At 34.4% G+C, this 14,489-nt stretch overlaps 1 protein-coding gene across 2 annotated transcripts in view; it reads left to right on the top strand.

Annotated features, from left to right (window-relative positions):
• Window positions 1–14,489, top strand: part of COL4A5 (collagen type IV alpha 5 chain) — a 228,008-nt gene that overhangs the window by 53,838 nt on the left and 159,681 nt on the right. The window lies entirely within an intron of this gene.

Here is a 14,489-nt window from a genome sequence, read left to right on the forward strand (position 1 = left end):
AGGCCCTTCTGCTTCATGGCATTAAAGACATCATGCCACTCCCTTCTGGCCTGTAAGGTTTCTACTGAGAAGTCTGATGTTAGCCTGATGGGCTTTCCTTTGTATGTGATCTTATTTATGCCTCTGGTGCTTTTAACAGTCTGTCTTTATCTTTCCCATTTTAATTACTATGTGTCTTGGTGTTGTCTTTTTTGGATCCCTTGTATTGGGAGATCTGTGGATCTCCATGGCCTGAGAGACTATCTCCTTCCCCAGATTGGGGAAGTTTTCAGCAACTACCTCCTCAAAGACACTCTCTATCCCTTTCTCTCTCTCTTCTTCTGGTATCCCTATAATGCGAATATTGTTCCTCAAATTGGTCACAGTTCTCTCAATATTCTTTCATTTTTAGAGATCCTTTTTTCTCTTTGTGCCTCAGCTTCTTTGTATTCCTCTTCTCTATTTTCTATTTCATTTATTGTCTCCTCCACCATATCCAACCTGCTTTTAATACCCTCCATCATGCTTTTCAACGATTGGATCTCTGACCTGAATTCATTCCTGAGTTCTTGGATGTCTTTCCGTACCTCCATTAGAATGTTAATGATTTTTATTTTGAACTCCCTTTCAGGAAGAGTCAGGAGATTCATATCATTTAAATCTTTCTTGGGAGTTGTATTAATAATTTTACTCTGGACAAGGTTCCTTTGGCGTTTCATGTTTGTATATGGCGCCCTCTAGTGTCTAGAAGCTGTAGTCTCTGGAGCTGCTCAGCCCCTGAAGCAATGTCAGGGGTCGCAGGGGAGCGTTACTGGTGCCTGGGGGGAGGTAAGAGCTGTTCCCCGCTTCCTGGCTGCTGTGCCTGTCTCCACTGCCTGAGCCAATGGGCCGGGCACACAGGTATAAGTTTTTGTCCCAGAGCAGCTGGATATGGGTCCCTGCTTTCCACAAGCAGCCAGAATCCCAGTCTCCCCAGGAACTCTGCCTGTATTATCTTTCCAACCTGGTAGTCATGCGAGTCTCATGAAAGCACCATGAAATGTAGGTTTGTGCTCCCAGAGCAGATCTCCGGAGCTAGGTGTTCAGAAGTCCCAGGCCTTCCACTCCCTCCCTGCTCCATTTCTCTTCCTCCTGCCAGTGAGCTGGGTGGGGGAGGGTCTCGGGTCCTGTGGAGCCAGAGCTCTGTTACGTTACCCAGTTCGGTGACGTCTGTTCTTTTCTCCAGGTGTGTGCAGTCTGATGCTGTCCTCTTTCCTGTTGCTCTCTCAGAATTAGTTGTGCCAATTAAATTTTCTAATTGTGTCCAGTTTTAGGAGGAAGCCTCTGTCTCTCCTCTCACACAGCCATCTTTTCACTTTTTTCCACCCACATGTTCTTAAAATGCCTTATATGTATTAAGATATGAGTGGCAGATTCTATACTGTAGAAATAGTGCTTATTTTGTAACAGTTAACATAAAGTTAAGCTTTTTCATCCTTCCATTCCCTCTACTCCCATAATTGACTTTCATGTCTTTGGGGATGAGCACTTACTTAGATATACACTTGATTTTTTTCAGGCTCTGGTTTAGAGCAACATGCTTATTAACATCTCAGTTATGAATATTAAAAACAAAGAATAAAGGTCAGAGGAATCACTCTAACTGATAGTAAGTCCTACTATATAGCTATGGTTAGTCAACATAGCTGTGGTAATGGTAGAGGGATAGACACATAGATTAATGAAACAGAAGAGAGAAGTAGGAAATAGGCTTACATAAATATGCCCACCTAATTTGTGACGAAGGAGCAAAAGCAGTTTGATGGAGGAATAACAGCTTTTTCAACAAATGATGCTGGAGCAACTGGACATCTATAGACAAAAAGATGAACCTTGACCCAAACCTTACACCTTTAAAAGAGTTAACTCAAAATGGGTCATGGATTTAAATGTAAAATAAAACGTTAAAACTTTTAGGAAAAAATATAAATAAATCCTCAGTACCAAACACTCAGTGAAGATTTCTTACACTTGATACTAAATATCCAGTTTATGAGAGGAAGTCCTGATAAATTTGACTTCATCAAAATTAAAAACTTTTGTTCCGTGAAAGTCTGGTAAAAGGATGAAAATACAAGCTATAGACTACACAAAAATATTTCAAAACACACATCCAACCAAAGATTAGTATCTAAAATATATAAAGAACTGTCAAAACTCATTATTTTAAAAAAATCCCATTAGAAAATAGGTAAAAGATATGAGCATATATTTTATATAAAAGGACACACAGATGACAATTAAGCACAGAAAATCATTTTCAACATCATGAGCCATTAAGGGAATGTAAATTCAAAATCACAGTGAGATACCACTATGTACCTGAAGAATGGTTTAAATAAAAAATAATGACAACTCCAAATGCTGACAAGGATGTAAAGAAACTGAATCATTCATACATTATTTCTCTTTTGTAGTGATAATTTGTCAGGGTTTTGGTTTTCATCTCCCTAATGGTTCATGAGATTGGACATCTTTTCATATGTTTATCTGTATAAACATATTTTGAGAAGTATCTGTTCAAGTCCTTTACCCATTTTAAATTGTGCTGTTTATTACTATTGAATTTTCTGATTTCTTTATATACTTGGCATACAAACCTGTGTTTACCATGTGATTTACAATATTTTCTCTCAATCTATAGCTTTTATTTTCAGTCACATGGCAGTGTTTTCCACTATTCTAAAACTTCTAATTTTGATGAACTCTAATCATATTTCTCTTCTATGGGATGTGCTTTCTTTGCCAAGTCTCTAAGAATTATTTTTTTAGCATTAGACAAATTTTATTGTGTAAGAATTTTTTTGCCTAAGGAAGATCTTTCTCCTATGCTTTCTTATAAAAGCTTTGTAGTTTTAAAACTTACATTTTTAAAAAACTTTTGTATAGGATTTGGAACTTCAGGTTCATATTTCTGTTTATGGATTTCTAATTGTTTGAATACCATTTGTTTAAAAGACCATCTTTGAATGTACCTTTGTTAAAAATCATTTGACCTTATTTGCACAGCTTCCTAACTCTTCTTTTACATTGATCTTTGTGTATATTCCTTCATCATTACCTCTTTGTGTTGATTATTGTAGCTTTGTCATTAAGTTTTAAAATCCTTTGGTGGGTTTCATCATGTTTTATTATATTTAAAAAATGTTTTGGCTGTTCTACTTACTTTGTTTATCCATAAAATTTTAATAATAGCCTTTCTGTATATATCTGCAAAAATTCCTGCTAGGATTTTGATGGGAATTACATCAAATGTATATATCATTTTTTGGTAGAATTGACATCTTTATATTTTACATCTTCCAATCCTTACAGTATGTATCTCCATTTACATATATTGTCCTTAATTTCCCTTCTGAGCATTTTGTTGTGAAAATGCAAAAAAAACATAAAATTGTTCATAGTTTGTTAGATTTATAGCCAAGTACATTATTTGTTAGAGTTGTTTTTAATGATTTTTCACTTTTGATTTCAGCTTCTAATTGGACATTCCTAGCATATAGGAATGCAAATGAGTTTTCATTTATTTACATTAATTAGTTTTTAAATTGGTTTTTGCATTTTATTCTTTTATGCTATGACCTTGGTAAACTCACTTATTAGTTCTGGGAGATGTTTTGTAGATTCCCTGGGATTTTTTTTTTGGTATCATTAATCTACAATTACATGAGGAACATTATGTTTACTAGACTCCTCCCATCACCAAGTTCCCCCCACATACCCCATTGCAGTCACTGTCCATCAGCGTAGTAAGATGCTGTAGAATCACTTCCCGTCCTCTCCATTCTGTACAGCCCTCCCTGTGCCCCCCCCCCATATTATGCATGCTAATTGTAATGCCCCCCTTTCTCCCCCCAAATCTCCCTGGGATTTTTTATATAGAAAATCATGTAATTTGTGAATTGAGACATTATTTCTTCTTTTTCAATATGTATGGTTTATATTTCTTTTTCTTCTCTAACTACTCTGGCTAGGAATTCCAGTTTAATGGTGAGAAATAAAGATTATTTTTTCCAGAAACTGTCTTTCACCAGAAATATGTCTTCCACTACATATGATATTGGCTATGAATTTTTAATAGGTGTTTTTCATTAGGTAGAGGAATTTCTCCTATTTCTAGCTCATTAAGTTTTTATTATGAATGAGTATTGAATTTTGTTAAATGCTTTTACTGCATGAAGTTTTTGTTTTTCAGACTGTTAATTCATAGGATATATTCATTGATTTTCAAATATTAAACTAACTATGCATTCCTGGGACATATGCCATTTGGTCATGGTGTATTATTCCTTATGTGTGCTGCTGGCTTCATTCTGCTAATATTTTATTGAGAATTCTTGCATTTTTCTTCATGAGGGATATTGGGTTGTGGTTTTCATTTTCTCTACTCTCTTAATGTGGTTTTAGTGTTAACATAATGCTGGCCTTATAAAATAAGTTAGGAAGGGTTCCTTTTCTGTTTTCCAGAAGACATTATGTAGAATTGGTTTGACTGCTTCTTCAAATGTTTATAGAATTTGCCAATGAAACTGTCTGGGCCTAGAAATTTTTTCAGGTTTTAAACAATGAATTCAATTTCTTTAATAGTTATGGGACAATTCAAGTCATCTGTTCCATTTGGGGTGAGTGTTGTAATTGTACATTTTTAGGAATTGGTTCGTTTTATCTAAGTTGTCAGATTTATGAGCATGGAGTTTTTCATAGTATTCCCTTATTATCATTTAAAAATATCTTGGATTAGTAGTGATGCCTCCTTTTTCATTTCTGGTACTGATGATTTGAGTGTATATTTTTTTCTTTAGTCACCCTGGCTTAGAGGTTTACCAAATATATTGATGTTTTCAAAGAATGCTTTTTTTCATTAATTTTCTCTATTGTTTTTTTCTGTTTTCAGTTTCATTGATTTCTGCTTCTTTTCATTTTATTTTGCATTTTTCTTTTTAACTTCCTAAGGTATAACTTTAGATTATCGACTCAAAACCTTTTTTCTAATATATGCATTTAATGCTATAAACTTCTCTCTAAGAACTATTTTAACTGTATGCCAGGCATTTTGACATGTGTTTCATTTTCATTTGTTAAAAAATACTTTTTTTTAAGAATTCTGCTTTGACCTATAGGTTATTTAGAAGTGTTGTGTTTCATTCCAAACATTTGGGGATTTTCCCAATATCTTTGTATTTCTGATTTCTATTTAATTGTACTATGTTCAGATAACATACTTCATATGATTGTTATTCTTTCAAATTTATAATGATTTTTATGGCCCAGAATGTTATGTCTTGGTGAATGTACCATGTACACTTGAGAAAAATGTGCATCCTGCTGTTGGATGGAATATTCTATATATATCAAGTTGGTTAACAGTATTGTTCAGGTCATCATGATGAAATTCTTACTGACTTCTTCATTTTGGCCTGTCAATTACTGACAGAAGACTGATGAAATCTCAAAGTAAAATTGTGAATTTGCCTGTTTGTCCTTTCATTTCTATCAAGTTTTGCTTCATGTGTTTTGAAGCTCTGTTGTTAGTTGCATACACAATTAAATTTTGTTATATTCTCTTGGATAATTACTCTGTAATGTTCTTTTTATCTCTAATAATATCTCTTATTCTGGAGACTATGTCAAAAATTACTATCACTAACCACAACTTTCTTCATTCTTTCTTTTTTAAATAAAAAACTTTATTGAGCTGTAATCCATACATTTAAAATACAAGTCAATGTTTTTTAGTGTATTCACAGATTGTTGTATAATCATATCCACAGTCCAATTTTGGAATATTTCCTTGTCCCATAAAGAAGCCCCATATGTACTAACCGTAACTCCCTGTTCTCTCCTAATCCTCCAGATCTAGGCAACCACTAATCTACTTGTCTTCATAATTTGCCTGTTCTGGGCATTTCATATAAATGGAATCATACAAAATTTGGTCTTTTGTGAATTTTTTTTCATTTGACAGAATGTTTACAAGGTTCAGTCATGTTGTGACATGAATCAGTACTTCATTTCATCACTGAATCATATTCTACTTTATGGGTACACTACATTTTGTTTGTTAGTTCATCAGTTGATAGACATTTGGTTGTTTCCTGATTTTGGCTATTATAAATAATGCTAATATAAACATTTGTGTCAAAGTTTTTGGTCAGATGTATGTTTTCATTTATCCTTGTCATATACCTAGAAGTAGAATTTCTGAGTGATATATCATTCAGTGTTTAATTATTTGGAGGACTAACATTTTGTTTTCTAAAGTGACAGAATCATTTTACATTCCCACCAGATAGCCTGGTGGAGTTCCTGCAGATGGCTGTTAGAAAGTGTGAGCTTCTCTATGTTTGTAGCTTCTGGAAGCTTCACACTTATGCTAGTCCATGCATGGCTTTTAGCAATTAGTTAAAATTTATTATTTAATCCTCCTACCTGCTTATATGGCATTCAGTGTTGTCTTCCCCAGGTAAGCAAATGCTCTGGTGTGTTTCTGTCTAGAGGTTTGGGCTCATCATTTGCCCTGTGATCTCTGTTATCTGTGATAGGTCCAAGAAAAGTTGTTAATCTGCAACTTGCTTAGCTTTTTCCTTTTCTTTTCTAATTGAAGTATCATTGATACACAATCTTATATTGGTCTCAAGTATACAACACAAGTGGTTCAACAGTTACCCATATTATAAATCCTCACCCCCACTAGTTACTATCTGTCAACATAGGGAGATGTTACGGAATTATTGGCTATATTCTCCATGCTATACTACCATCCCTGTGACCAACTTATATTATGATTGAGAATTTTTGTGCCCTTTTATCCCCCTCACCCTCCCTATCTACCCGCTCCCTCATGGTAACCACCAGTTATTCTCAGTATCTCTGAGTCTACTGCTATTTTGTTCATTCTGTTTTGTTTTGTTTTTATATTCCACAAATAAGTGAAATCATATGGTATTTGTCTTTCTCTGCCTGGTTTATTTCACTTAGCATAATATTGTCTAGGTCCATCCATGTTGTTGCAAATGGGAGGACTGCTTTTCTTTATATGGCTGAGTAATATTTCATTGTATATGTATCACTACTTTTTTTTATTGAAGTATCATTGATATACAATCTTATGTTGGTTTTAAACAAAGAACACAGTGGTTCAACAGGTACCCATATTATAAATCCTTATCTCCTCTAGTGCATTTACTATATATCAATGTAGAAAGATGTTACAGAATTACTTACTATATTCTCCATGCTGTACTACTGTCCTCGTGATCAATTTATATTGTGATTGTGAATTACTGTGCCCCTTTACACCCCTCCCCCTCACCCCCGCCTCAACCCCTCCCCCTTGGTTACCATGGGTCACTTGTCGGTGTCTATGAGTCTACAGCTGTTTTTTTCCTTCTGTTTTGCTTCGTTTTTATATTCCACAAATAAGTGAAATCATATGGTATTTGTCATTGTCTGCCTGGCTTATTTCACTGAGCATAATACTCTGTAGATCTATCCATGTTGTTGCAAATGGTAGGATTTCTTTTCTTTTTGTGTCTGAATAATATTCCATTGTGTATATGTGCCACATTTTCTTTATCCATTCATCTTTTGATGGACATTTAAGTTGCTTCCATATCTTGGCTATTGCAAATACTGTGGTGATAAATATAGGGGTGCATGTATCTTTTTGAATCATGGATTTTGTTTTCTTTGAGTAAATTCTTAGGAGCGGAATTACTAGGTCAAGTGGTGTTTATATTTTTAGCTTTTTGAAGAACCTCCATATTGCTTTCCACAGCAGTTGCACCAATTTACATTCCCACCAACAGTGTAGAAGGGTTCCCATTTCTCTGCGTCCTCACCAGCAGTTGTTACTTCTTGTCTTTTGGATGTTGGCCATCCTAACTCGTGTAAGATGATATCTCATTGCAGTTTTAATTTGCATTTCACTGATGATTAGTGATGTGGAACATCTTTTCATGTGCCTGTTGGCCATTTGTATTTCTTCTTTGGAGAAGTGGTATCACTTCTTCTTTATGCATGCATCTATTGATAGACACTTTGGTTGCCTCCATATCTTGGCTATTGTAAATAATGTGGTAATAAACATAAGGGTACATATATCTTTTTGAATCAGGGATTTTGTTTTCTTTGGTAAGTTCCTAGAAGTGAAATTACTGGGTCTATGGCATTTCTAATTTTAGTTTTTTTGGGGAACCTCCGTAGTGCTTTCCACAGTGGCTGCACCAATTCACGTCCCCACCAACAGTGTAGGAGGTTCCCTTTTCTCCACTTCCTCACCAACACTTGTTATTTCTGTCTTGTTTATGTCAGCCATTCTGATTGGTATGAGGTGGTATCTCATTGTGGTTTTGATTTGCATTTCCCTGGCTATTAGTGATGTAGAGCATCTTTTCATGTACCTGTTGGCCATTTGTGTGTCTACTTTGGAAAAATGTCTGTTCAGGTCCTCTACTCATTTTTTAATTGGGTTATTTGTTTCTGTGGTGTTGAAGCATATGAGTTCTTTATGTATTTTGGATGTTAACCCCTTATTAGATGAATCATTTACAAATATATTCTCCCATACTATAGGGTGCCTTTTGTTCCTCTGATGGTGTCCTTTGCTGTTCAGAAGTTTTTTACTTTGATATAATCCCACTTTTTCAGTTTTTATTTTGGTTCCCTTGTCTGAGAAGATGTGTCCAGGAAAAAAATTGCTCACGCTTATTTTCAAGATATTTTTGCCTATGTAGTCTTCTAAGTGTTTTATGGTTTCATGTCTTACATTTAGGTCTTTAATCCCTTTAGAGTTTACTTTTGTGTATGGAGTTAGACAGTAATCCAGCTTCATTCTCTTGCATGTAGCTGTCCAGTTTTCCAAACACCAGTTGTTGAAGAGTCTGTCTTTTCCCCACTGTATATTCATGGCTCCATTATCATATATTAATTGACCATATATGTGTGGGTTTATATCCGGGCTGTCTGTTCTGTTACATTGATCTATGGTTCTGTTCTTGTGCCAGTACCACCATACTGTTTTGATTACTGTAGCTTTAGAATAGAGCTTGAAGTCAGAGGTATAATAGCCCCAGCTTTGTTCTTCTTTTCCAGTATTGCTTTTGCTAGTTGGAGTCTTTTGTGGTTCCATAGGAATTTTAGGATTATTTGCTCTAGTTCATTCAAAAATGCCATTGGTGTTTTGATAGGGATTGCATTGAATGTGTAAATTGCTTTGGGCAGGATCGCCATTTGTACAATATTCTTCCTATCCATGAGCACAGGATAGATGTCCATTTATTGGTTTCTTCTTTGATTTCATCAGTGTCTTACAGTTTTCAGAGTACAGGTCTTTTACCTCCTTGGTTAGGTTTATTCCTATATATTTTATTCTTTTTGATGCAATTATAAATAGAATGTTTTCCTGATTTCTCTTCCTGCTAGTTCATTGTTAGGATATAGAAATGCAACAGATTTCTGTGTACTGATTTATATCCTGCAATTTTTGCTGAATCCATTTATTAGCTCTAATAGTTTTGGTCAGATCTTTAGGGTTTATATATATAATAGCATGTCATCTGCAAATAGTGGCAGTTTAATTTCTTCCTTACTAATTTGGATGTCTTTTATCTCTTTATCTTGTCTGATTTGCATGGGAAGACCTCCAGTACTATGTTGAATAAAAGTGATGAGAGAGAACATCCTTGTCTTGTTCTTGATCTTAGAGGAAAGATTAGCTTTTCTCTTGTTGTAAATTTAGGAGTGATGTCTTTCTAGTTCTCTACATTTCCAAGCTAAAAATTCCATTTAATGTTGAGTTTTAGCTGTTATTTATAAACTGTAGATACCAGTCCTTTATTACATATATGTTTTGCAAAAAATTTCTTCCAGTCTGTTGCTTGCCTCTTTCATTTTCTTAATGGTGTTTTTTGATGAGCAGAAGTTTTAAATTCTGATGAAATCTGTTATTTTTGTTTTTTCCCTAATATGTATTTATTTACCTTTTTATTGAAGTTTAGTTGATGTACAACATTATATTAGTTTTGGGTGTATAATAACATCATGGCTCAACAATTAGCATTATGAAATGCTCACCATGGTAAGTGTAGTTGCCATCTGTTACCTTATATAGTTATTACAGTATTATTGACTGTATTCTCTATGCTGTACTTTCATCCCCATGACTGATTTATTTTATAATTGGAAGTTTGTATCTCTTTACCCACTTGATCTATTTTGCCCACCCCTGCACCCCTTCTACTCTGGCAACCACCAATTCTCTGTATTTATGAATCTATTTCTGGGTTTTTTGTATGTTGTTTGTTTGGTTTCTTAGATTTCTCTTTCTGCTAGTTCATTGTTAGGATATAGGAATGAACTATACATGTTCATTCCATGTATGTTTTCCATGAAAACCATATAATACAGCATGTTATATACACTATGTACATGCCTAATATATATGTTTATAAAATACACACATGCTAAGAGAGACAGATTGACAGACTCTGATATTAAATACCTCAGTACATTAACACAGTCCAACTTTGGATGTTGTGAGTTTAAGAATTATTTTTTACTTTCTTTTCATAGTTTTCCATATTTCTATATATTTTTTCCCAGGCTGAGAATGTCTCTTTATAATTAGAAAGGAAAGAAAAAATCTGAACTATTTTTATTCTTGGGAATTAAAAAATAAAGTATTTTGTAAGCTACCACAGGCAGATGGATAAATTGCTAAAATACTATCTGGTAATTAAAATTCTAGCAGTGTTCACATTTGAGGTTTTTTCCCCCAACAGCAAAACATTAAGTGGTATCTGAGTAGGTGTGGTATTTCAGGCTCCATGGTAATTGCCAAATGATTAAGGGGGCACTTACACTCTTTAGGAATAGGTTTAGGTTTTATTTTTTTCTTCTTCAGAGTCTCAAAGAAATGAAAATCCTCACAGCAAAATACATTTTTTCCCCTTTTGGCTGAGAGCATGGAAAGCTACCCAATGTCACTGGAAAAATTTGGCTTGAATTTTTAAAGTTGTTTGAAAGGGGAAAGGGAGATGAGAAGAATTTCTTTGAAGAACTACCCAGATAAATCTGGTTAATGTAGCCAATGATAAGATAAAATAAAACTTTTGGAACATGTAATCCACTGTGATTGCTCCAGTTTTCCAGGACAATTAAGAAACAGCCTTCATTGCTGAGTCTCAAGCAATACTGGAAAAATGCATAGATACTTCATCAGGTGACTGTAAAATTGTTAAGTGCATGACAGTTTGGAGATGTTACCTAAACACTTTAACTTCTTATTTGGCATTGTTCAAATGTATATAACAGCTTACAAGTTTTTGAAGAAATCTGGAAAGAACAAAAAATAGTGTGCTTTTATAAGAGTGACATGTATGTAGGCAGAGATCTAGTTTTAACCCTCCCTTCCAATAAAAATGTGGAAAGATATATAATCATTAGAAGTCTAAGATTACTTAGGCTATTCCAGATCAACTGTGAGGGATGAGCATAGCAGGAGGAATGGAACCAGGGGACCAAGGAAGGATGAAAAGTTGTTGGGAGGTGTGTATAAAAACTGAAAACAAAATAGTTAGAGAAAAATCCAAAAGGATATTGGGCATAGAATGAAGAAGTTTTTTTAGTTCCCATATTCAGGTGATTTTGGATTGTTCCTATCAGTGTCTGTACCTAAAATATGTTATTCTTTGATTAGTCTAGGATTAAATGATGACAGAAAAACAATATGTATATATTTATATTTATATAGTTCTTTGAGCTCTTTGTCATTAAAGGAATTAACAATTTTCTTAATTAACTAAGCAACTGTCTCTGATTATTGCATTTCTGATTGATTTTGATCACTGGGACTCCTGTATGTAAGAGATTTATTTAAAAAGCATTTATGTATTTGAGGTTGCTGGCATCCATCTAGTTAAACTTAATGTAGTGAATAAAGTACAGTTTTGCACATACACTTAAAAATATTCTATTTCTCCATTTCTTCCAATTTCTTTCCATATTTTGGTAACTAAGAGATGTTCAAAAAGTTGAGCGTGATCACCTCAGTCAGAAACTATGACTTTCTCCTAACAGGTTAGAAATTCAAAACAGTCATTTTTTCCTATTATGGAAATGGGAGAAGGTAAAGAAATTTGTTGAATTTTATTACTGTTGTTACCCATTTTTTATTTATGTTACCCATTTATGATTTGGCAGGTCAACTGTACCCATGGATATACACTGCAAATGTTATATTCAGTGATAGCGTTATAGATGATAACACCATGTTGGTTTTATGTACAACAGTAATAGTTTGGATGATTAAATTGAATACCAATGAAAATGCAGACTTCTCACTTTTTAGTAGTAATTATCTCAATGACATTATAAATATCAGATCTGATAATGAAATAAATATAAACATAATTTAAAGGAACTAGCCATCTCATTAAGTGTGTGTTCAAGAAACTAGACTGAATTAGGTGGATCAATAGCACTTTAGTTAAAAAATAGTTGTCTTAGGCTTAGTCTTTGGGAACTTAGGCTTATTTATTTCCTCTATATCTTAAAAGTCTCTTTGAATTGGTGATTCACATTTTTTATGGTTTTCATTATAGATTTTATCTGGCAGTTATAATTTTTTTAGAATTGACATCATTTTTGTTCTGAGAATAGCAGAGCCTTCAGTAGGCAACTCAGTTTTAATAACTTTGTTATTAAAAAAACAAAGAAGTATCATAAACTGCAAAGCAGCAGCAATAGTCAGGGAGCACCTTCAGATTGCATTGCAAGTCTGACACTGTGGAAGGACAGGGGAAAGGACTGAGTAGGAAGTGTATGAGACTGCAGTGCAGTTCTAACAAAGTTTTGGCCAGGACAATAGAGAGTCATTGAGCCAAAGTCACCTGTGAGTAGTCCCTTTCTCTGTAGGAATGGATATGTACTAACATTCCTGCTATGCTCAGTCATTGTCTAGGAGCAGCCTGGATGAAGCATGGCCTTGTTCTGAGCCTGATGGTGGATCTAGAGGACTGGAGGCTTGGGCTGTAAATCAACATGATCCCTCCGGCAGATTTGAGTGGCACCATGGCCCCCACATTTCCATGTGCTGCCTATATATGTGTGTATATATGTTTCTCTCTCTCTCTGTACACATACACACACTGTATACACATAAATGACCACATAGTGATAAGTACTATGAAGAAAATAGGAAATAGAGAATGGCGGTTTTGCTTTATAAGAATGATCAGGGTACAACTCTCTGAACAGGTGATATTTGAGCTGAAACCTTAATGAAATGAGTGAGTGAGTGAGCCAGATGTGAATATCTGGGATTGCGGCACTCCAGCCAGAGGCAATAACTAGAGAAAAAGCCCAAACACATGTACACTATGACATGTTTGAGGCAAAGAGGTTAGACGATAGGATAGTGTAAGAAATAAAGTTGGAAAGGTAGGAGGGGATTCAGATATTGTGGGACCACCTCATAGTCCATGGAAAGGACTTTAGGGAACCAACATGACTGAATTCTAATTTCATCCACCCACATTTCACCACTTTATCTTTCAGCATATTGTGTTAAACATCTTGCTGGAATTAAAGTCACTATGCCATTCCATTTCCTGTATCTAAAAAACTTGTCTTATTTCACCTAGTATTTATGTATCAACTTTTCTGTATTTCTGGTAATTCTTTTCTTTTTAACAATACTGAAAATTTTCCAATTTGAGTCATCTAAACATCTTTACTACTTTCCATACATTACAGTTTTTACTAACAGTGGTTATGAGAAAGCTTCCATTAGCTTAATGCATAATTTATTTGAACCTGGAAACATAAATATATTCAGTAGTTGTTGTATTGCCTGTCCTTAGATAGTGTCTTAACTCCTTTACAGTTTGAAGACCACCTTTCTGGTTGAAGATGAAGGAACCCAAATGTTCCCAAATACCAGATCAACCACTGCTCTGTTTGCTACTCTAATTTTTCTAAGCACTTTCCCCTATGAACTTCGGTTCCCTTTAGGTTTTTAGTTTTACTGTGATTGTTCTTACAGGTTTATGCTACTCATTTGTGCCTTCAATTACTTTTCCCCTTTTTCCATGTTTTAAAAACTTAATTCAGTCAGTGTTCCCTGTGTTGTACCTCTGCTTTATTCACACATCTCTATTTTCTTTCTCATTAAGTTCTCATGCTTGCATGATAGAATTTTACTTTTTAGAATTACCCATAATCATTATTCTGTTAGAATCTTTGTTCATGAAATCACAGTTGTAATTCTGAACTTACAAAAATCTGCTTTTCAGCTTATAGGGTATGCAGGTGACTGTGTTCAGTTTTCTTTTCCATTATTATTAACAACCCCAATCTGACATTACAGTTTTTCATCCTTAGATTTTTTTTTATTGCCAAATGTCAATCAAATCAACTGTGCTCCTCAGGTTTAAAATACAGAATGTTTTTGTTGGCAGTAATTTGATTTC

Source organism: Manis pentadactyla, chromosome X, assembly GCF_030020395.1.
Source record: "Manis pentadactyla isolate mManPen7 chromosome X, mManPen7.hap1, whole genome shotgun sequence".
Lineage (NCBI taxonomy): Eukaryota > Metazoa > Chordata > Mammalia > Pholidota > Manidae > Manis > Manis pentadactyla.